The sequence below is a fragment of the Macrotis lagotis genome, chromosome 1, assembly GCF_037893015.1.
Source record: "Macrotis lagotis isolate mMagLag1 chromosome 1, bilby.v1.9.chrom.fasta, whole genome shotgun sequence".
Taxonomy (NCBI): Eukaryota; Metazoa; Chordata; class Mammalia; order Peramelemorphia; family Peramelidae; genus Macrotis; species Macrotis lagotis.
In genome coordinates, this window is record NC_133658.1 from 698,285,978 (window position 1) to 698,311,606 (window position 25,629).

At 35.2% G+C, this 25,629-nt stretch overlaps 1 protein-coding gene and 1 pseudogene across 1 annotated transcript in view; one reads left to right on the forward strand and one right to left on the reverse strand.

Moving 5' to 3' along the window:
• The first annotated feature begins 2,837 nt into the window (after positions 1 to 2,837).
• LOC141507803 (sodium channel protein type 9 subunit alpha-like) overlaps positions 2,838 to 25,629 on the forward strand; it is a 142,359-nt gene continuing 119,567 nt past the window's right edge. Inside the window, exons 1-2 of the mRNA XM_074215794.1 lie at positions 2,838 to 3,017; positions 4,100 to 4,137. The gene's annotated coding sequence lies outside the window, so the exon portion shown is untranslated. The remainder of the gene's footprint in view (positions 3,018 to 4,099; positions 4,138 to 25,629) is intronic.
• LOC141507804 (large ribosomal subunit protein uL15 pseudogene) lies at positions 10,511 to 10,968 on the reverse strand (annotated as a pseudogene).

Genomic DNA, 25,629 nt, shown 5'->3' on the forward strand with positions numbered 1-25,629 from the left:
AGCTGTGGCCTCACCCTAGGAATGTGGAGAGGGCAGAGCTTCTTTTCAAAAAAAGAATCAATGCTTCCAATTAATAGAAGCCATTGGGGGAGGGTGAATAGCTCCTAACAAGCTTAATTTTTCCACAACCCTCCAATATTAATGCCACTTAGTGGACAAAACAGATGCCAAACTGTCACTTTCTGCTAGGAATACATCATTCTTAATAAAAAAAAATAGGAATGATTCAAGGGATCTGGCATGCTAAATTCCTCTAAAGGGCATTGTTTACCATTTTGTTCTCTATTTTAAAAAATGGAAACAATTTGAGTAATTTGACATTCTAAAAAACTACAAATGGTAGTTTCCCACTTTACTTCATATCTTAGCATTATTTACCAAAGGCAACAACGCTTAAGTGTGCAAGTGTAAGTGTATAGGTATACAAGAATTCTTTATAAAAAAAATCTGTCACTAATTTAAAATTATGAACAAGGTTTGCTTTTCTGGTCTGGAATGACCAGAGGATCCCAAACAAGCCACTCTCCTCTAAATTTCCTTAGACAAGTCTGAATTTCTACCCAAAATGAGGGGATTCTAATTTCTTGTCTTCATTTTTTATTCTATTATGAGAAAATTATGCTAATTTCTTGAAAATAAACATTCCAATTCTTTCTTTCTTTCTTTCTTTCTTTCTTTCTTTCTTTCTTTCTTTCTTTCTTTCTTTCTTTCATAGGCTGCTTTCTTTTTCAAATTTGCCTAGGTCTTTTTTGGGGATATTATTGCCCACCTTCTTTCAGAGTTGACACTCTCTTCCAAAGTATTTAGGCTACAAAAAGGAGTGGGTGGAGCACTGAAGAAAACTGATTTGTAAATCAAAGAAGGCACCCACTTTTCTCCAAGTCCCTTCAGTCTTATCACACTAAATGATATATCCTCTCATCTGGGAAAATTGTGCAAACAGTAAGATAATATAAAACATATCAATCTCTGCCCCAGCAACAGATTACCACTGGTCTCACCAAGATCTCAGCAATTTCCTTGCCCTCATGTTTTTGGGCAAAGTCCTGGACAACAACATGGTACTACTGAGCTCACCAGGTGGGAACCAAATTTATAAAGACAGACTTTCCTCAGTCCACTTCCCTCATGATCTCTACCTCTATTCCTGACTCAATTTTACCTTCCCAGACATCTGTAGACTGTGGACCAAGTGGCTGCCCTGCTGGAGTTCCAGGTCTTATGCACAGTTTTGTACAGCATCTCTACCCATCAAAATGTTGTCTTTAAGATGGCAAGGAATAAAGAATCCCTGGGTTGGATCATTGTGTCCACCACAGGCCTCAGTAGTGGTTCCACTGCAATGGTGGTGCTCCAGGAGAAGAGTCTCTTTCTCAGTCTTCACTGATGCTATTATTCTAGATACCCCATTTCCAGCTCACCTGCTCTAGTGTATACCATTGTCCAGGGGAGAGGAGCAGCATTCTGTCCCCAGTGGTAGACCCCTTTTCCTCCTGCTTGCCTTCCATGCCCTTCAGGGACATGGCAAGTGGTTTATTTTTTAAAAGACTCTCTGATGATGAAGGTGACCTTCATGCAAGTATGAGGGCCACACCGTCCAGGAACATGTATAGATCATTCCAAGTATCTCCAGGGTAAAGTGGGGCAGCTGGCACTCAACCCATCACACAGAGTGAGATGCGTACAGCCTTGACACTGGCCAGCATCTGAGTAGCTTTCACACCCCTACCCCTGGTCACAGCCACTCCTCAAACACAGGTTCAATGTTCATCATATCTAGTTCACCCTATCCATCTTTACTAATGATCTCTTCAGAAAGGCCTCCAATATGTGCTTGCAAGGCTCAGATCAGCAAACCTCCAGAAGCAAGGGCTGTCCTGGCTTCAGCATCTTTGAGAAATGGTCCTCCATGATGAATCGAACCTCTTCACCCTCCAGGCAACTGTGTATTTGTCCTTGCTGTGTGTGTGTGTGTGTGTGTGTGTGTGTGTGTGTGTGTGTGTGTGGAGGAGGGACATCCAAGCTGTTACCCCCCCCCCATTTAATCTTTACTGGTAAGGCTCCTTAACCTCTTTTGAGAAGCTGTAGTACATGGGATACTGCAAAGATAAGATAAATGTAAAGGCTCAGAGGCTAACTTATTTCCCCAGTCCACTTTATGTGGAAACTGAAAAAAAAATTATGTGATTGACTGGTCCTTAATAATGTTTATTAACTGATTTAAGTGGCTCATTCTGCTGCTGAGGTCACAGTGGCTCTAAGTGGTGTGTCCCAACTATCACCCTTTAGCAGGTCATGAGTCCTAGGGACAATAATCCAACCCAGTGATTCTTTAATCCTTGGCATTTTAAGAAGCAGGGCAGGTTGGGAGCAGCTAGTGGTGCAGCGGGTAGAGCACCAACTCTGAAGTCAGGAGGACCTCATTTCCAATCCAGCCTCAGAAACTTGACATTGACTAGCTGTGAGACCTTGGACAAGTCACTTAACCCTGACAGCCTTGTATCCAGGACCATCTCCAGTTGTCCTGATTCTTATCTGGCCACTAGATTCATATGGCTCTGGAGGAGAAAGTGAGGCTGGTGACCTAGCACAGCACCCCCTCACTCAAATCCAATTCACGCACTTATCATGACATCACTTCCCTGATGTCATGGTCTTCATCCAGAATGAAGGACTAAAACAACACTAAGAAGCATTATTGCTGTTCTCTGTACAACCACCGTCCTGCAGGCAGGAATGGGGAAAGGAAGCCTTGAGATCCAGGGTGAGCATTTGAGGGGTGGGAGATGAGGAAATAGAAAAGTCCCAACCCACAGGAGGGTGGGGCTCTGTGAGAAAGAACAAACTGAAGTTGCGGAGCAGTCTGCTCCAGTTGTTTCCTACTCAGCAGAGCCCAGCTGGCAGACAGAGAGGGAGGAGTGAGGATAGAGATACAGAAGGAGGACGAATCTGATCCTGGGTCTTCCCAAGCTCATTCAGGTGGAAGTGGCAGACTGCTAACCAGGGCGGGGCAGCAAGTAAGTGCTGTATCTCTTACCTTTCAGTTCTGTAGGGGAAGAATTTTCAGGATTGAATGCGGGTAGAAATTTAAAAAATGAATTTTAAGAAGCATAATATTAGCAAATTTTGTAGGGAGGACATAGCAGATTTAACCAGTTTGTAGTAGATTTAGTAGACAATTTGATAGGACAGAGAAATACCCCTTAAATCAATATTGGCTACATAGATAAAAGTAGAGTATTATCTCTATCAGTCTGAATTCATCTGGTATAGTCTTCAGTCCTGGCATCCCTACATTTTAAGGCAACGATTTAAAACCATATAATTGAAATAAGCTTCTCTGATTGTGGTGGACTTTGACTCTACTAATGCTGTCTATTTAAAACAGTGATTTTTATAAAAATAGGCTTCAAGGGAAAGTCAACTTCCTTATGAGATGGGAACACAAATCATAGCAATGAGACTATAGGCAAGAGAAGGATCCAGACATAGAGAATAGTGAAAAGGTAACTAGATATAACAGTGCTTGGAGAAAACACTAGGATCCTTGTTATCATCATATTCTAATACCAGTATCGTTGACTTGTGGTCAATCTGTCAAAGTGACACCTCTGGAAAGAACTTTTAAAATATCACAAATATCATCCATAATGCCTTCATTTGGACTGAATTTTAAACATTTTTGGACAATCTTTTAAACGAGAATTTTCTGAATCCTTGGATGGGAGTTTCCAAAAGAAAAAAGTGAGGAAGGGGGACCAGAGCATTGAAACTAAAAACAGTTTAAAAACAACATAAGTGGGAGGCTCATTCACAGCTTCAAAGTAAAATAGTCTTTAGGTTCTAAATAGGAAAGTCCTAGATAAGGCATAAATATGAAGTAGAGATAGAAAATATGAGAAAATACTGACCCAGGAAGAGTTCTAAGCTATTGGCCAGGAATTGAAAGTAGGTAAAAAAATTAAGAAAACCGTTTCTAAATTTGGCTTCGAAAAAGTTATCTGGAGACAATCTCCATGACTTTTTAAACTTCATTTTTTTTAGGATCATAAACTTAGAACTGAATGAGACTATCAACTTCTATTCCTTCATTTTACAGATTTGGGAAACTGAGACTCAGGGAGTGACATGCCCAAGGTAATATAAGTAGTAAGCATCAAAAGTAGAATCTTCTGACTACAGAGACAGAAGACTTTCCACTACACCACACTTCCTCCTTTAACCTGTTTATAAATAAACAAACATTTATGTGCCTAGTTATGAAACAGTATGCTAGTTGAAAAGAAGACAAATACAAAGAAAGAAATATCTACTCTCATTGATTTGATTTACTCTGCCCCTCGTCTTTCATGATCTTCCTAGATAAAAAAAAGTACTCCTTATTATACCAACAGAGGTCTTGGTTGAATTAAAATTAAGAAGATGTGTGTGTTTGTGTGTGTGTGTGTGTGTGTGTGTGTGTGTGTGTATGTGTATGTGTGTGTGTGTGTCTTAATCCTGTCTTAGAGCAGGATTTTCCAGGAAGACTTCTGATAGAAGAGTAAAAGTAGAAATATCCCTTAGGAAGTTCATTGATAAAAAATATTTTCAATTCCCCTGTAAAGTTGGAGTACATGTGCCTAGAAAAGGTAGGTAGCCAGTGGACAATGTGTCAGGTGCTGGAGTCAGTAAGACTCATCTTTATGTGTTCAAATCTGACCTTAATCACTGCATGATCCTACATGACCCTGGGCTGGTCACTAATTAATCTCATTTTTCTCAATTCCTCATCTGTAAAATAAACTGGAAAAGGAAATGTTAAAACATTCCAGTGTCTTTGACAAGAAAACCTCAAATAAAGTCAGGAAGAATCAGGCACACCTGAAAAACAACAAGAAAAGGGTAGTCAAGGTGGGAGAACTTAAAATAAGTCCATGAGATAATTTGTTGAAATCAATGCTGAGTAGAGAGAAATGAATATTTGGAGGTAACCAGTGAGTAAACTTGAAATATTTGAGGAACTATAATAGAAATATTAGCTTAATTTTTTGTATTTCCAGAAGATAGAACTAGGTTAGTGGAGAAGATCTGGAGGAAAATATTAACATAAGAGGGGTAACTTGGTATTTTTATTTGTTTTTAAGCCATGTTGTATTGTTCATAACCCCATTTAAGATTTTCCTGGTAAAGGTACTGGAATGGTTTGCCATTTCCTTCTCCAACTCATTTTACATCAGGAAACTGGGACAAAAATTAAAAAATGACTTGCACAAGGTCAATCAGCCAATGTCTAAGACCAGATTTGCACTCAGGAAGATGAGTCTTCCTGACTTCATGCCTGCCCCACTATCTATCCAGTCACCTAGATGCCAAATGAGTTGGTTGGTTTAAAAATTGGCCTGATTTAAAAATTGGATTTAAGTTCTGATTGACTCCTCCTGGCTCTGTGACTCTGAATAAGTTATTTACCCACTTACTGTCCCAAGTTTTATGTGAAATCACAAGCACAGGCCACCTTTGCCCAGAAAAAAAATGACTGAACAAAAAAACTACTTAAAAGAAAAAAACATCCTCAAACAGGAATGTATTGTCTTGTGAGATGTGAGTGCCCTATCATTGCAGTATTCAAATAAATATTACATGGTAATCTCCAGATTGAATTTCTCCAGATGGCTTCTACAGATTGAATTACTCCAGATGATTTCTCCAGATTGAATTCCTGCCTAAGGTGAATAGTTGAAATAGATGACTTCTAAGAGTCTTTCAAACCAAAGATATTACATCTATTAAATTATCTATCATTCTCTTTCAGATGGAAACATTTGCTAATGTTAGAAACCAAAGATCTAATATAGAAAGGGTCTTAGAGTTCATTTACTTCAATGCTACCATTTTGTACATAAGGAGCCTTGTACATAATATGGTTTCGTGACCCATTCTAGGACAATACATGCAACAAAGAGATTAGGATTTGATCCAAAACCTTTATAACTCCAAGTCCAATTCTCTTTCTATTTTGCTTTGTTATATTATGATGAACTAGGCATGTACAATTTCAATTTGAATTTTTTTTCCATTTTCCATGACATGACATGGAAAAATTGTTGGGCACTGGTTTGATTAGCCCTTTTAAATAAATTCTTCTCTCCTCATATATAAGAAGCACTAGTGGCAATATCTGTGGGGGGAAATGGTGCTATTCAAGCCACCAAGCATATAAATACAAAGAATTTCCAAAAAAGTCATTTAAAACATATACTTTCTCAGTCAAAAAACCTTTATTAAGTATCTGTTGTTTATAATGCACCATGCTGAAACATATCAAAAATAAGGAGGACCTACCCTCAAAGAGTTTATTCAAAAGGGACAAATATGTATATATGGAAGAAAATACAAATGCTGATGATTTTGGAAGAAAGGATATAGTAAATGGGAGGGATCAAAAATGGTTTCACCTAGAAAGCAATATTTGACCAGGGCTTTGAAAGAAATTATAGATTTTTTTTTTTAGTTTTTGCAAGGCAGTGGGTTAAGTGACTTGCCAAAGGTCACACAGCTGTTTGTTAAGTGTCTGAGGTCACATTTGAACTCAGGTCCTCATAACTCCAGTGTCAGTGCTCTATCTACTTCATCATCTAGCTGCCCCTAAAATTATGGATTTTAAGAGGTGGAGGTATGGGGAATAATAATAATATTAATAATGTTTGTCCTTCATTTTCAAAGAAGAGAACAACATCAGGGATACAAGAACATGAATTAGAGTTCAGTAAGGAAGGTTGTGCTGTCACCAGTCTTACTTTCTCCTCCAGAGCCATTTGGGTACAATGACCAGTTATGAATCAGGATGACTGGAGATAGCCCTGGTAATGAGGGTTAAGGAACTTGCACCATATCACACAGTTAGAGAGAGAGAGACAAATTTCTGAATTTCGATTCAAACTCCTGTCCTCCTGACACCAAGGCCAGTGCTCTATTCACTGCACCGCTTAGCTGCCCTTGTGGGGGAGGAAGGAATGTATTGCAATTAAGTTGACAGTTTATACAAATACATGGAGACAGAAGATGAAAAATCTTTTGGAGGTACAATAAGACAATTTGTCTCATCTGAAGAAGAATAGTAATATAAATTAAGCCTGGAAAAGTAGTTTGGAGACAGAATATGAAGGGTTTTAAACTCCAAAAATGATGTTAATATTTGATTCCAAAGGAAACAGGTAGCCACAGGAGTGGGGTAAAATAATGAAAATCTGAGTCTAAGGAATATTATGTTAATAGCTGAGCAGAGAATGAATTGCAGAGGGCAAGGAATGGAGATGGGGAAGCAGACTGTGAAACCATTGATATCTAGTGAATTAGAAGGAAACATGCAGAATTGGTAACTTGTTGAATATGTGGGATGAGGGAGAATAAGGAGTCAAGGATGATGCTAATGTTGAAAATCTGGTCAACTAGAAGGATAATAGTACTCTCAAAGAAGACAGGAAATTTAGAATAAGAATAGTTTGGAAGGAAATATAAAGTATGTCTTATGTATAGTGAATTTGAGATAATTATTAGATAGGTTGAGAATTCCAAACAATAATAATGTAGTGGAGCTCAGGAGAGGAATTAGGAATGAAAATATATTTCTCAGGTCTTTCGTACCTGATAATTAATTTCATGGAGTCAATGAGACAGATAAGAGGCAGTCTAAATATAAAAATGAGAATCATTAGAGAACTTCATAATATGCCCACAGATAAGGGCATGATATAAATGATGAACCAGTAATGAAGACTGGAAAGGATTGGTAAGTGAGGTAGCAGGAAAACCAAAGAAAAGTAGTATGATTAAAAACTTAGAGAAAAAGAATATAGAGAAGAGGAAGGTCAAGAAAGTTGAAGATTGAGAAAAGACCAATGGATTGGAAAATTTTAAATCTCTTAATTTAGAAGACAGCATATTTAGTTGAGTGCTGAAATCCAAAGCCAGAGTGCAAAGGTTTGAAGAGCAAGGGAAAAGAAGATTTTGAGTAAAGAGAAGTAGAGGCCAGGAGAGTCAGATTTTTTTAATTGTTTGACTTAAAATTCTGAGGAATGATACAGGATACTAGCTTGAAGTGATGTTAGCATCAAGAGATGGTGTTTGATTTTTGTTTGTTTTAAAAATGGAGAAGAATTGAATATGCTGATAGTCTGAAGGGAATGAGTTAATGGGAGATATTTATGGTTAGCAAAAGAAAAGGGATATTTAGGAAGATTTGTTAGATGATATGCGAGAAAGGAGGAACCAGGATACAATTACAGAATTTAACTTTTGCAAGAGAGGCCATTAAAGATTGGAGTAAAAGAGAACAGAAAGAGGGAAGACATTTAGACGTTTTAAGATGATGAGTTCTGGAATTCGGAGTGAATATTATTTTCTCCAAAAAGTAAAAGGCAAGATCTTCTGATTTAGATTGTTGGGAAAAGCTGGGGTCGGAGACTTAGGAGGATTAAAACTGTTACTGTGTAGAGTTCCACAGAAAACTGATTAGGAAGGAGTGAAATGATTATCTTGAAGCTGTGAGAATCCTACTGAAATTTTGAAAGGAAGTGGGGTGCACTAGAACTAGCACTGGCTTGAAGTAAGATGACCTAGGTTCAAATCCCACTTCAAATAATGCCTATGTAACCTTTAGTAAAGCATTTAATCTCCACAGGTCTCATTGAAATGATTGAAGTAAAGTTGTCTTTCAACCTCAAAATCCATGATATGATCATAGCATTATTTGTTTAACTTGATAATTTCAGAGGGAAAACATAGAATTGTTTAGGGAGATATATTTTCAAAAATGGCTATTCACAGAATATACTTAAGAGTTTAGTAATATTAGTATATGTTTGTATGTAAACATATATGTACATACATACTGACATATAATATATAATATAAAATTCAATATATATCTATCTATCTAGAATTTGGAGAGAATTTAAAGATTATCTAGTCTACAATACTAACTGTATCTTGCATTTTGATGTCTGATTTATAGTTGCCTTTGTTACTATCACATCTTCTGGACTTTAAGCTAGATGAGAATATCAACTGACTTTCATATAATAGCTGTACTTTTAAAGTACCTATCATAGCTTTCTATTCATACATATCTAATATGTCTAATAATTCATACATATCTAATATATGTATAAGTATGTATATTCATATTTGACTGATGTGATGTTAAAATTGCCAATTTGAAAACAAAAGTCATATTTTTGGGATTGGAGGAAGTATATATTGGGAAATATAGTTGATATAAAAATGAATGATATCAATAATTTATTTTAAAGAAGCAAATGACTCATAGAATCACAGCTTTATAACTAGAGGGAATTTTAGATTTCAGTGCAGCATCTGTTTTATAGATAAATTGCTCAAGATTATTTGGATTATAAGTGCCTGAGGTAGGTTTTTATCAACTCTAAATTTGGGGCTCTTTACAGAAAGTGAAGGACCTTCTGGCAGTATCTATTCTTTGGAAATATTTGGATAATGGCTACTCTATCTTTTATTTTTCTCTTCCAACCCCCCCCCCTTTCCCTCATGGATTGGCTTTGTTATTGTTTTTATTTCAGTCATTTTATCCATTACATAAACTTCATGAAGTTGACCATAGATACTGAATGGGGCCTTTGGGAAAAATTCAACTACATTTCTGAGGGGGGAAAAAAAGCATTCTCAGAACATCTTGTGAAATCTGCAGGCCCCCCCCCTCTTTTAACTCACACAGGATGTGGGAGGTATTCTGGGAGAAAAATTAGGGGTTGGAAGAAAGGATACCAGACTATAGTCTTTGCCAGAAGAGAATAATTATGAATCTGAAAGGAAGGGGGATAATAAGAAGCAGCCCTGGTATTTGCTACAAACTCTCACCTCTTAGGTAGTACCAGTTCAGATCTACCTGAAAGAATCCCCAGAGATTCAGTGAATGGTAGACAGTTCAAAGGAGCAATTGAGGAAATGCTGAAAGGGACAGAAAGAGATGGAAGTTGCAAGTTTAAGGGGTCTCAAAGAGCTTTTGTCTTTGACTGGGTGCCAGTTGTTTTGTAAGAAGTATAAGGAACATTCTTATCGCTCTTTTCTCATTTCCCAGTCTATCTGTCTGTTTTTGGAATCTGTCTGCTTGACCTGCTTTGAATGTCATTCTAGTGAGACCATTTGTTTTGTAACTAGGGTTTACATGTATGAATATGGGTTACTCTAGAGCCTGCCAGCATTCCACTTGTAAGCAATCTGAGTTGTCTTCAATTAGTACTGAATGTCTCCTGCATTTTGGGTTTGTTTGGGGTTTTTTTTGCAAGGCAATGGAGTTAAGTGACTTGCCCAAGGTCACACAGCCAGTTTTAAGTGTCTGGGGTCAAATTTGAACTCAGGTCCTCCTGACTCCAGGGCGGGTTCTCTATTCACTGTGCCACTTAGCTGTCCCTGCATTTTAATGTCTAAATTATTATTATTATTGTTGTTGTTGTTGTTGGTACTATTATTATTTTTAATAAGGAAATTTGTTTTATTTGACAACATTGGATTTTTATGCCACTAGGACACAGGCTCCAATCACCCCCTTCATTTTTATCTCTGCCCTTCTGCTGAAGAACTTTGCCTTCAGGATGACTGGCTGCTTGGGGAGCTTCCCTTTTCCTAGGACTTTGTAGTACCCCGACTGCACATCAGTAATGGGGCAAGCCCCTCTTTGTTTTCAGCTGCGTTAATCCTGGTCTGCTCACTGACCAGTGTCCACAGCTTATCAAGGTGGACAGTTGGGCAGTAGCTTTGGTTCCTCTTCAAGTGCTAGTGCCTCATGCCAACTTTCCCGAGGTAACCTGGATATTTGCCGAAGCTGATGCGGGGACGATGCCGCCCTCCCGCATTGGCGCGATCTCCCGGGTACTTCTGGGGCTTGCCACTGAGACCGTGGCCGTGGCTCAAGCGCCCGCGGAGTTTCCACATCTTCCTCCGTCGGGAAGGCATGTTCCTGGCCGGCGGAAAAGAGGAAAAACTTAATGGCTGAATTATAAGAAACTCTGTTACTACCAGTTCTCCTTCTAGACTTTAAGCCAGATGAGAGCTAGGACCATGAGGGCCATAGATACTCTGTACCTCCCAATTACTCAGCGCCGCCGCCCACTGAGAGCATTGAGGCGACTGGAGCAGTAAGTGATACTGGGAATGGAGTGGACTTCATGGACTCCATCTTCTGACTCAGTTCCGCAGCTAGCTTTTCTTTCAATTGAATTATGCATCTAGTTCAGTTTCTAGATTGTGCAAAAACTTTATTCAATTATGGTAATTGTGAGGAAAAAGTCATAGTATAGTTTGAACTTTCACTGCATGACTGGAAAACTGGACCGCCTCTATTACTCAGACATCCTTAATTAAGGGCCTAGATTATGTTGACCAGATCCCAGTTATATCTGGAAATTGATGCAAGAGTTTTCTCACAATCATATATCTCAAGCAGCCCATATGTCTTATCTGAAGACTGGCCCAAGTACTGATCAATCACTTGTTTCCATGTCCCTTTGTTTATAGACACTTGGGGGGAGCGGAATACCTCTTGTGCTGATTCCGGGGAATTGCACCTGTTTGCTCTCCTCTTTCCAACTTGGAAAGTCCCTAATCTTTACTCCAATTAAAAATCAGATTGCCTATTTTTTATACTGGTCAATTATTTCCTTTAACTAATTAGTTTTATTTGATTATTTGTTTTTAATGCATTAAAATTTGTCACCCCCTGTCCAATGTCCAGTGTCAAAACTGAGGAAAGGCTGCTGGTTCCCCATTTGTTGAACAACTGGCATTCATTGGTTAATAAATTAATATGGCTGAAGCTTGAACTTGCTCAGTTCAGTCATTTCATTTTTCACCTGCCATACCAATAAGAGTATGCCCAATAGCTTAGCATATGCCTGCTTTGTTATCCTTTGACATCTGAAATTACCTTCGAAGCATCCTCTCTAGATGTATTTTGTAGACTTAGTTGTCTCCTCTATTAGTTGGTGAGCTCTTTCAGGGAAGAAAATGTATTTTTGCAATTCTTTGTATTCTCATAGCTTAGCACATTGCCTGACTTGTAGTGAGCATTTAATAAATGCTGATAATATCTGCACACATTTGATACACAATAGGATGATCTCTCCACCTGCTTTCTAAAAAGAAGCTTTGCTTTGATCTCTTACCTAACTTTCAATAATAATAATAACTAACATTTATGCCAGGCCTACTTTGTGTTGGTCACTGTGCTAAGCATTTTGCAAATATTATTTAATTTGATCCTCACATCAACCCATGGAGGGAAGTTTTATTTATTGCAATTTTATAACTGAGAATATTGAGGCAAATAGAAGTTCAATGACTTGATCAAGATCATGTAATGTCTAAGACCAGATTTAAACCAAACTCTTTATTTTCTTGTGAAATTTTTCAAATAAATTTATTTTCCATCTGTGTGTAAGAATAGTTTTCAAAATTCATTTTTTGGGTAAGGTTTTTAAATTCAACATTTTTCTCTGTCCCTATCTTCCCTCCCCCTCCTATAGATAGAGTAATCTAATATAGGTAATACATGTATAACCATGCTATAATATTTCCATATTAGCCATGCTATGAAAGAAGAATCAAAACAAAAAGGGAAAAAGTCATGAGAGGAAAAAAACATGAAACATAAAACAAATTTTAATAACTGAAAATAGTATGCTTTGGTCTAGATTCAGACTCTGAAGTTCCTGCTCTGGATGTGGATGGTAGTTTCCATCATAAGTTCTTTTGAATTGTCTTTGATTATGTTCTGCTGGGAAGTTGATCAACATACAGTGTCACTGCTAATACTTAAAATGATCTCTGGTTCTGCTCACTTGACTCAACATCAGTTCATGAAAGTCTTTCCAGGCTTTTCTGAAGTCCAGCCACTCATGATTTCTTTCAAAACAACAGTTCTCCAACACATTCATGTATCATAATTTATTTAACCATTCCTCAATTGATGGGCATTACCTCAATTTCCAAATTTTTTCCACTACAAAAAGAGTTGACATAAATATTTTTTTTTATATGAAGGATTTTGTCCTTTCTTATCATTTCTTTGGGATACAGATCTAGTAGTGGTATTACTGTTATTGCTCCTCCCCCTCCTCCCCTTCCTACTCCCCTCCTCCTCCACCTCCTCCTCCTCTCTCTATCCCTCTCCCCTCTTCTACTTTCCTTCTTTACTTTTTATCTTTCTTTTCCCTCCCTTCTTCTCTTCCTTCCTTTCACCCTTCCATCCTTCCTTCCTTCCTTCCACCCTTCCTTCCTTCTTTCATTCCTTCCTTCCTTCCTCTTCAAAACAATGATTCATTAGTATGTGAGCTCCTTTTGGTTTCATAGATCAAAATCCATTCATACTTCCATAGGTATACTCAATGAAAGTGTAATCAACTTAAAAGTCAGTCTCCTACTGATCAATTTCTATTAATTTAGTTAGGCAGGTTTTCAGAAAAATAGACATCACATTCATATTTATTGTCTTTCTAGCTTAGTAAGATATGTCACAACAATAACTCTCTGATTGTGCCATGGGCCTAGATCATCTCTATGCCAAGGAGGCATTAGAATCAAATTTTAATGGATTTCACTCTCCTACTGTCAATTGGAAAAGTTTTAGATGATTAATATATGAGTACATCAGGATTAGAGGCTTATTTCTTGATTCTGAAAGGATGATATTTTTTTTTGTCCACGTGCAGTTTGTTAAATTGGAAAGGCAACAGAAACATGAAAAATAATCCACATATAAAGTCTTGGTGGGATTCATTGAAGATTTTTTTTAATTGTGACTACAAAGACCAAACAGACAAATTTCTTCAATTTTTCCAAGTGCTTCTACAATATGTCTAATCTATTCTAGGTTCATAAATAAGGTCTCATCTCATCTATATATCCTAGACAAGTGATCTCCAAAAATTATTAATTTTTCTAACAAAAACACTTTGGCAGTGAGGTTGCATAGTGGATAGAGAGCTGGGCCTAGAGTCAAGAAGACCAGACTTTTTTTTTAATGCAAATTGGATATATACTAGCTGTGTGATTCTGGTGAACTCACTTAAGCTCATTTACCTCATTTTCTTCACCTGTAAAATGATCTAGAGAAAGAAGTGTCTAACCATGCTAGTATCTTTACTAGAAAAATCCCAAATGGGGTCACAAAGAGTCAAACATGACTAAAAAATGATTAAAAAACAATTTTTATCAGGAAAAAAAAATTTTGAGCTTTTCTCTAAATATAGATAAATTTTCTTATAAATTGATTACAGATATTATTGTAGCAATATATGTTGATCATTACAAATTCAATGAAAAAATAGAAATAATGAACTAAAAATGGATATTTAGTATCTATTTTTTAATTTGGTTTTTTTTATCTTGCTTTTTTCCAATTACATGCAATGATAATTTTGCAAGCTTCTTTCGTTCCACATTTTTCTTCTACTCTCCCTTCTCTCTTCCCCTCCCCATGGCATTAAACAACCTTATATATGTACAATTATGTTGAACATATTTCCATATGAGTCATGTTGTGAAAGAGAAATTAGTTAGAACTAAGGGGGAAAACCTTGAGGAAAAAAAGAAAAAAACATCAAAGATTATTTGCTCTATCTAAAGATATTGTTTTAACAGTAAGACCAATCTTACTGAATATGCCTCATTATTTTTGTAACACTTGCATCAGCACTTTGTATCTCAATAATTCAAAGGTTTATTCCTAAATTCATTGCTGATGAACCTGATCACTGATGGGAATGGACTTTTGTCCAGTCAGTTTTGAAGTAGAATCACTCTTTCATTATATTAGTGATATTTTAATCTTATGGAGATTCAGGTGTTTCTGTTGTTGCTGATAGTTGGAAGAAAACTAGTGAAAGAAATACATTAACAGATATCTGAAGAATTGCATCCTTTATTTAAATTATTTTTTGTGGAGAGGAGGAGACAAATATATTTTTTCTCCTCTGTTGTTGATACACCTTACCTGCCTAGGAAAGGCTAGGTTAGATGTTGTGCTGACTGTGTTCAGCCAACTTCATTGTGGGAATGGATCCCTCTGTCTTTGCTATTTGCATGTTTATGAACTTATCTTCACTCATACACACACTCTTACATGCCTTATTATTACTGTTACTTATAATTTCCTCGGCTTCGTCTCATTGACAAATCTGAAACATTTATGTATACAGCTTTACTAATTCATAGTATTTTCTGATTGTTATTGCCAGCTGAAGGAATTGTGACATTGGCATTTCATTCTAAAGAGCATTTGCATTAATTGAATGGATTTCCAGTAATTATCCCTTGAATCCTAGCCCCTAGGTCTGAAACTTGTACTAAGACTTGCTCCTTCTCAAGCTTCTTCTATGAGCATTGGCCCCAGGCAAAAGTAATAGCTTCTTTGATTAGAGGGTTCTAACTTCCCTTGTAGTTTTGCCCATTGGTGTAGTTTGAATTTGAGAGGGGTCTCAGCAGCCACAGTGATAAACTATGCACAAACTTAAATTCTCTACAAACTGAAATACTGTACAAACATCCTAAAGTTGTGGCTAGATTTATCAAATAGTTGTTTAAATTTGCATTTCTCTAAGAAGTAATGATTTAGATCATTTTTTTTCATAGGATTATATATAGTTTTGATTTCTTCATTTGAAAACTGTCTGTTCATATACTTTGACCATTTATCAATTGGGGAATGACTTGTAACCTTATAAATTTGATGGAATTCTCTGTATGTTTTAGATATTGGACCTTTATCAGAGCCCCTAACTGAAGATCTTTTCCCCCAGTTTTCTGTTTTCCTTCTAATTTTGAAAACATTGATTTTATTAGTGCAAACCCTTTTTAATTTAATATTGTCAAAATCATCCATTTTGCAATTTATAATGTACTCTATTTCTTTGTAATAAATTTCGCTGCTTTCAGATAGAAAGAGTATTTCTTGCTTTGTTAATTAGTCTATGATATCACACTTTATACCTAATATCTTTGCCCATTTTGACCTTATTTTGGTAGGGTGTGAAGTGTGGGGTCTATCCCTAATTTTTGCTATACTATCCAGTTTTCCTAACAATTTTTGTTGAATAATGAGTTCTTATCCCAGGAAGTAATGTCTTTAGGTTTGCCAATCAGTAGATTAATGCAGTCAGTTATTACTGTTTCTTTTGAACCTATCCTAATCCACTGATCCATTGCTCTATTTCTTAACCAGTACCAAACAGCTTTGATTACTGCTGCTTTATAGTAAAGTTTCAGATCTGGTAGAGCTGGGCTACCTTCCTTTACAATTTTTTTTTTATCAGTCTCCTTGATATTCTTGATCTTTTCTTGCTCCAGACGAATTTTGTTACTATTTTTCCTATCTCAGTAAAATAGTTATTTAGTAGTTGATTGGTATGACACTGAATAAGTAGTTTATCATATTTATTGGCTTGGCCTAACCACAAACAAGTGACATTTTTCCAGTTGTTTAGATCTGACTTTATTTGAGTAAGAAGTGCGTTGTAATTGTGTTTGTGCAGTTTCTGGGTTTGCCTTGCAATTACTTTAAATGGAATTTCTCTTTCTATCCCTTGTTCTTGGGCTTTGCTGTTTATATATAGAAATGCTGGTGATTTATGTGAGTTTATTTATTCACTGCTACTTTGTTTAATTTGTTAATTGTTTCAAGTACTTTTTTAGATGATTTTCTTGGTTTCTCTAAATATATCATCATATCATCTGCAAAGATTTAAAGTTTTTTTTCCTCTTTGCCAATTCTGATACATTCAATTTCTTTTTCTTCTCTAATTGCTAAAGTTACTATTTCTAATACTATATTGAAAAGTAATGGTGGTGATAATGGGCATCCTTGTTTCATCCCTGATCTTATTGGAAAAGCTCCTAGTTTATCCCCATTTCATATAATATTTCTTGTTGGTTTTAAATAGATGTTGCTTATTTTTTAATGAAAATTCTATTTATTCCTATACTTTCTAGTGTTTATAATAGGAATGGATTTTTTTTTATCAAAGGCTCTTTTGACATCAAGATAATCATATGACTTCTGTTGGATTTATTATTGATATGTTCAATTATATTGAGTGTTTTCATAATATTGAACCACCCCTGCCAACCTGATATAAATCCTATCTGATCATAGTGTATTATGCTAGTAAAAATTTGCTGTAATCCCTTTACTAAAATTTCATTTAAGATTTTTGCATCAATATTCATTAGGGAGATTGCTCTATACTTTTCTTTGTCTATTGCACCATATTGGTGCCATAAAAGGAATTTGGCAGAACTCCTCCTATTTTTTAATTAGTTTATGTAGAGTAGGAATTAATTGTTCCTTAAATGTTTGATAGAATTCAATTGTAAATCCATCAGAACCTGGAAGCTTTTTCTTAGGGAGTTTAACCATGGTTTCTTCAATTTCTTTTTCTGAAATGAAGTTATTTAAGCATTTTATTTCCTCTTTTGTTAATCTGGGAAGTTTATGCTTTTATAAATATTAATATATATCACTCAAGTAATCAAATTTATTGACACATATATATATATATATATATATAGCTTGATAAAATAGCTCTGAATTATCTTTTTAATATCCTCCTCAATGGTGGTTATTTCACCCTTCTCATTTTTGATTCTGATAATTTGATTATGCTCTTTCTTTTAATCAGATTGACTAAAGGTTTATCTATTTTTCTGCTTTTTTTTTCATAAAACCAACTAAGTTTTATTAGGTCAATGATTTTCTTGATTTCAGTTTTATTAATCTGTCTTTTGATTTTTGGAATCTTTATTTTAGAATTTAACTGGGTATTTAGTATTTAATAGTATTTAATTTAGTATTTAATAGTATATAATTATTTAGTAATTTCATTTAATTTAATTTGTTCTTTTTTTATTTTTTTAATTGCATATACAATTTATTGATCTCCTTTTTCTCTATTTTATTTATATAAACATTTAGAGACATAAAATTTTCCCTAAAAACTGCCTTGGCTGCATCCCATAAATTTTGATATGATGTCTCATTGTTATCATTTTCTTGGATGTAATTATTGATTATTTCTATGATTGTTGTTTAATCCACTCTTTCTTTAAAATTAAGTTAGTTTCCAATTAATTCTTACTAATCTTTCCATGACCCTTTATTAACTATAATTTTATTGTATCATGATCTGAGAAGTATGCATTTATTATTTCTACCTTTCTGCATTTGATTATTAAGGTTTTTCTACCCTATTATGTTGGGAACCATTGTAAATTATTATTATCATCACCTGTTGCCTTTGAGCATCAGAACATTGTTTGGTTAAGTACCATGGGAGTGGGAGTGGATTAGAGACTGGAAAAGGTATTTAGGCACTGTTGCTTTGTTGAATAAAGGGAAAATATGGAGAATATGGAGCACTTGGAGATCTTGATAGGATTTTTGTAATCCTTTGTAATTCGTGTCTCCCACCCCCCTCTAACACTCAACTGGGGAAGATTGAGGGAGTCCAGGAGGTGGGACTTTACACTAGAACATGGTCAATTTTGGTATAGGTGCCAAATATTGCAGAGAAAAAAAGGATATTCTTTTCTATTCCCAGTAAGATTTTTTCAGAGGTATATCATATTTAAGTTTTCTAAGATTTTATTCTCCTTTTTAACTTCCTTTTTATTTTGTGGTTAGATTTATCAAGTTCTGAGAGAGGGAGGTTAAGGTTCCCCATTATAGAAGTTCTGTTGTCTATGTCTCCTTATATTTCACTCATCTTTTCCTCTAGGAATTTGATGCTATACCACTGATTACATACATATTTAATAATGATATAACTTCATTTCCTATGGTACCTTTTAAGAAGATGTAGTTTCCTTCCTTATCCCTTTTAATGAGATTAATTTTCGCTTTTGCTTTATCTGAGTTCAGGATTGCTACCCCTGATGTTTTTACTTCAGCTGAAGCATAATATATTTTGCTCCAGCCTTTTACTTTTACCTAGTATGTATCTCTCTGCTTCAAATGTGTAAACAACATATTGTCGGATTATGGTTTTTAGCCCATTCACTTTTATAATTAAGAATACTAATTTTGTATTTCCCTCCATACTCCCTTTCCACATTTTAGTTTTCTCTTTTCTTTCCTCTTATTCCTTCTCACCAAAGTTTTACTCCCTTTCCCCTTTAACTTTTCTAAAAATTTTAACTTTCAGTTTATTTTCACTTGTATCTTCACCTTCCCTTTTACCAGTTCCATCTTCCCTTTTCTTTTCCTCTCCCTGCCCCACTTCCCTGTAGAGTAGGATAGATTTTTTTTTAAACCCAAGGGGGAATGTATCTTATTCCTCTCTGGGCCATATCTCTTGTATAGAATTTACTCAGTGTTCATACCCTCCCTTGTTTCCCTCTGCTATAATAACTCTTTGTGCCTCCTTGACTGGTGTTATTGTTTAACAAAAGTACTATCAATCAAGTACTATAATCAAAGTGCCAATAATCAAAGATTGATTAATGGATTGCTTGATAAACTCAGTCTGTCAATGTACAATCACAAATTGATTGATTTTTTGATACCCAGAATTACCTCACAGTCATTAAGTACCCTCCTCTCTTCTGTCTCATTAGAAATACACTTCTCAAAAGTCATGAATCATATCAAATTATAATCATTTTATCACATATTTCCTTTTCATTTACCCTCCAAGGACACACAAACCTCATGAGTCAAAGCATCATGCAAAGCCAAATCATTTCATGAATCATTTATACCAAACTTGCTCTCTCCCACATTCCCCTTCTTTGGTTTCCCAACCATGGTATTTAACCGAAATATGAACTAAGTTCCATCCTTCTTGGTGGGCTCCCACCCCCTGCATCTAAAGTCACTTCTCATTTAATTAACTAGAGTCTCTAAGTGTTCTGAGTAGGGAGACACTCTGAAGCTCTCTTTTAAGAACTTTACACTAGATTGTAAGGTTTGAGAGACATTGACTCTCTGGACTAACCAGCATAGGATATCCTTATCAGAGAAAGTGCTGATTGGATCAAAGAAAACTTACATAGAAAAGTTTAGAGGAAACACCTCAACTTTTCATCTTGGCTTTTTTGTCTCAAACATAGTGATGTCATCTTATTTAATGGAAAGACAAGAAACAATCATACCCATATCCTCTAAATCTACTCTCTTCAATTAATTTCAACCCTTCAAATATCCTTAGAGAAATAAAATTATTAAGAATCATTCTTGATAAACATTTGGTTTGGTTTTCTTTTTTCCCTATTTTTGCTTTCCTTTTATGTACCTCTTGAGTCTTACATTTGGAGATTGAATACTCTGTTCAGTTCTGGTCTTTTTTATCAGAAACTTTTGGAAGTCCTCTATTTCATTGAACGTCTCTCTTTCCCCTGACAGAATATTCTGAATTTTTCAGGGTAGTAAATTCTTGGTTGCCATCCAAGTTCCTTCACCCCCAAATATATTGTATTACTTTAGTGTTGAAGTAGATAAGTCCTGTGTAAATAGTATTGTATTTACTTTGTATTTAAATAGCTTCTTTTTTATTGCTTGCAGTATTTTCTCATTTATTTGAGAATTTTGGAATTTGGCTACGATAGCCCTTGGAGTTTTTATGCTGGGGTCTCTTTCTAGAGGAGTTCTGTGTATTATTATTTCAGTTGCTATTTTGTCTTCTTGCTTTAGCAGATTTAGACTGTTTTCCCTGATAATTTACTGAAAGATATTTTTCAGGTTCTTATTTTGATCTATGCTTTCCAGTAGTTCAAAAATTTGTTAACTATCTCTCCTGGTTCTATTTTTCAGATTGTTTGTTTTTCCTAAAAGTTATTTATGGTTTCTTCAATTTTTTTCAACATTTTTATTTCGTTGGATGAAATCTTGTAGTCTCATAGATTCAATTGATTTCTAGTTGTACTATTTTAATTTTTATGGTTTTATTTTCTTCAGCTAGATTTTGTGTTTCCTTTTCTAGTTAGTCATTTTTATTTTTAAAGTTACATTTTTCATTTGCTTATTTTTACTTTTAAGGGAGTTAATTTCTTTGCTCATTTTTTCATCTCCATTTCTTTTTTTTTTCCATTTTTTTTCTTCCTCTCTTCTTTGGTTTTTAATTTCTTTTGCAAGTTCTTCTGTGAGCTTTTGGATTTTAGTTCAATTCATAGTCTCTTTTGAGATGTCTCCAGTAGGTAATTTTTCACTTTTTTCTTCTTCTGAGGTGGTATTGTTATCTCTTTTAGCTTTTCTGCTTATCTTTATTCTCTGAGCTCTGCTCCTAGGGTATAGGGAGTATAGATCCAAGCTTTTTTATATTGGAACTTGACTTTTCATTGGTCAAGATATTGCCTAAGCCATCCAGGTCTTGCCTTTACAGAGGTTTGTTGCCAACCCAGTCCTGTCTTTTATCCCAGTGTTCCCAGACTTCAAATTTTCTTTGAGGCTGGAACCCTCGCTGCTGGTTTGCTGTATAGCTGCCAGGACCTATGCTGTTCTCAAGTTTTGGGAACCTGGACCTGGACTGCTTTGTACCTAAAAGTCTCTAGCTGGCTTTCCTACTCTCCTGCTTCACTGGGTTTTACTTCCCCTTTTACCCCAAAGAGACAAATATTCACTGAATATTCTCCATGATGTCTACCATTGAAAACGTCTTTGGATCTTGTCTTTTTTTGGTGGGATCTTTAGCTTTAATGACTGTGCAGAGGTTTCATTTAGCTTTGTGTAGGGAAAAGCTCTGGGAGCATACTAGCTTCATGCTACCATTGTGACTTCACCTTGGAAGTCCTATGTATTTAATAAGATCAGTGTTATTATTTTCATATTCAGAATATTGATAGCATTTACAGTCATAAAAACGCTAAATTGCAAATATATCTTTAAATACAGGATGTCCCAAAGTCTTATTCAGTTTTAGACTCAAATGTATTTTAAAACTATATTTAAAGTTTTAGCACACCTTCTATATCAAGGAGTAGGGTCTAAGAGCCAGAAACCAATGTGAACTGTTGTTGCGGTCCACTCTGGGCAGCCGGGTCTCAGTTTATTTCACACAACTCTTCGGGGAGCTCCGCCGGACATGTCCTGCATGTTCAATAATGAAAGTCAGTCAGCCAGTGAGAGATAAGCAAGGAATTTATTGCAGGTATATGCTACATCTCTGACTCACATAGTTGAAATAAGGGTATATATAAGCCTAGTCCCCTTGTATCAGCATCTCTCATCTCCAGGCCTGTGGAAGTATAATGGGTATGCCACAAAAGGTCTGTATCCTGAAAAAATGTGGAATCTTTAACAAGATAAAGAGAGATAAGTACCAGAACTCCTTCCTGGGACAGTTGAACAATATGAGGATGAAAGGCAGAGGGATAAGGACAAAAGGTCCTTCCTGAGAATATTCAACAAGATAAGGATGAAAGGCAGGAGAACAAAGAGAGAGAAGGGCCAGAGCTCCTTCCTGAGTTCAGAGCACTCTGGTATGGACATTCCTGTTGTCCCAGGTCTCAATGACTCTCAGGATGAACTCCTCATGGCCACTTACTCTGTCTATTATCCCCTTACAATTCCCCTTTCTTGTTTAAGCGCAAAGGGCCCTATAGATTCCCAGAAAAGCGTTGTCTTGGAGGATCAACAAAAACATCAATCAGAACCTTTCTTATACATGAGATGAGGACTTACATCACAAGGGGCACACACAAGCAAAATAATAAAAGTCCAATACCAAACAATATATACGGTAAAAATACATGCAACAGACCACCAGATTGAGCATGAAAGAACTGATCAGAATCTGCTGCCTGGTCAATATAATCTGCTATTTGGGCTAATTTTGACAATTCTAACGTAACATTTTCCATACTCTATCCATACAGCTGGGCTCTAATAACATTCCATTCTACTTGAGATTCATTATATTGTGCTTTGGTCAAACAATATTGATTATATCTATAATCACATTGTAACCTTTGTTGTAATTCCAAATGTTGTACTTCTTCTCCCAAAAACATAGTGGCTTTCTGCAATTGATATAATGCTTTATAAAATTGCTCATCTACCTGAAGCTGGCATTTAATTTCCACTGAAACATTCTGCATTAATTCTTGTAATCCCTGTGATTCAACTATTTGATTCTAAGTATTAGATATTGACATAGCAAAGGCTGTAGAAGCCACAATGGCTTCTACCAGTAATGTAATACCCAAAATAACACAAAAAAAATATATCTTCTGTTTCTCTGTTGTAAGGATAATATTTTCTCATTAATTGTCTCAAAAATATGATCACTATATGTTCTATAACATTTTTTTTTGTTTTTACAATAGTAAATGCATAATGTGGTCATGTTACTTTGAAAACTTTTCTACCTACAGCAAATTTAGGGCCTATGCAGGTTCTTACTAAACAATTCATACAGGTTAAATTGAACACCCCATCAGAATATTTAGTTAATGTAATATTAGATTTTCCTTCTACTAAAAATGCATATTCCTTACCCAAGCATACCCTGGCACTAATAGCAATATTACTAGTTATATTATTCCTTATATCAATATTAACCAATTCAGGCATTCCTTGCACAGTATGTCCCCCAACCAATGCAACAAATGTTTCTATCCCTTTAACCTCTATTCCAGATCCATATATATATATATATATATATATATATATATATATATATATATATACACATATATGTATATATATATGTATGTATATTGCAGTCGAGGATCATTTACTGCTCCTCTATCTTGCATGTCTCTTGTGGTATTATGACAAGATATTAAATATTCTGTATAATTCATAAAGTCTAAAGGTACTTTGATGCACTGATGAGTATGACAATATTTAAAGGGCATGAAACCAGGATAATGATACATAAGTGAATAGAATTACAAGAACTTAACCTGTTTCCTTGATATTGCTTAGTTTCATTCAAGGGTATCTCAGTACCATTTAATCTCCATGTATATAAGTGATATTTCCTGGTGTCAATTTGTATAGAATTCTTATTTGTTTTTACAGCAATATCCCACAAATATATCCTTCCATCCACAATCTGAGTATACCATCTATCAGCAGGTACAATACTTTTAGTGTAATTCCATTCAGTACTCAACCAGATTCCTCCTATTTGTTTCTGCAAGTACACAGGAAATCCTTTAATCAATCCCATGAAAGTCATTGTTTTGTTAGAGTTCTGTATGGATTCATTACTTGTTATTTCTTCAACACTCCCTTCATCGTACATTCAAGAAAGATTTCCATGTAAAATAAATTCTAGCATAGTATCTGTCCAGGATAGTGTTTTCAACCACGGTGAAGATGGAATGAGAGCCCATCAACGATCAGTCATATTAGCCTTTCCTACAGTTAACACGTGCATCATCATAAATGTTCTTATGAGTATCTTTGTCTTTATGAGCATGATTCTTTCTTCCTCTTTTGCCTTGCCTTCTCTTTTGTCGATTCTTCCTCAGTTTCCACATTTCTTATTCTTTTTGCAGAAACCCATTTGTCTCCATGATCTGTGGAAACACAAAGAAAACCTGGACCCCATATTAATACTCTGTAAGGTCCATACCATGAGCCATCGAACTCCTTTACCAATACCATAGATTTTATTTTCAGAATTATTTTTAAAGTATTTTCTTTCCAACTGTTTCTTAATTTATATAAAATGTCTCATGGCTGGAGACAAATTGTCCAATTTAGAAATTTGTAAAAAATTATACATATATATATTGCTTTGTCTAGAATTCCTTGTGATAGATGTCCTCTTCCCCTTTCTTGTTTAGCGAGGATCGCCTTAATATTTCTGTTAGCATGTTCCACTATGGCCTGACATGTAGGATTGTAAGGAATTCCAGTGACATGCTTTATTCCCTAAAACTTTTAAATTACAAAGATTTCTTAAGACCAATTGTTGCTAAAAATCCCTTCTTATGACTATAAGATTTTCTTCCTACTTCTCTTAAATTCCAAAAGTCATATTCAAATTCGTTTTAAATCATCTTCTTTTCAAAAGCCTAAAAACTTTGCAAATTCTTATCTTTATCAGTGCAATACTAACTTCTCAATGCTTTCATTTATAAAATCTTTCTATCCTTCTGACCAACATTTCTTAATATTAAATTCTTATTATTAAATTAAATTCTTAATATTAAAACATTCTATATTCTGGGAATGAGAGATTCCCCACAATTTGAGATATCAAAGTGATATGTACTAATTCTTTACCTTTAGTGTTTATCATTACTCACTCATTCCAGATTCTTCCCAGATACATGATCCACATTCCAATCAGTGTAAAATATTAACTTCCTCTTAATTATTCTAAAGCTAACTTACAAGTCTGTCCTGACTCCCATAACTCTGGAGGAGCCATAAAACATCAGAATCCAAACTTAAACATATTCTTTACAAACCCCTTAATTCAATTTACATGTATCTTTAGATTAGCATACTATAGGATCAATAATAACATAATTAACATTTACCTTACAATTGCTTTCATATCAAACTTTTTACTTTATGGGGTTTATTATTTTTCTAATCAATTCATTGCCAAACATTGCAAAAATTACCAATTTAATGCAATTTTAAATCAGCCCAACCTCATATAAACA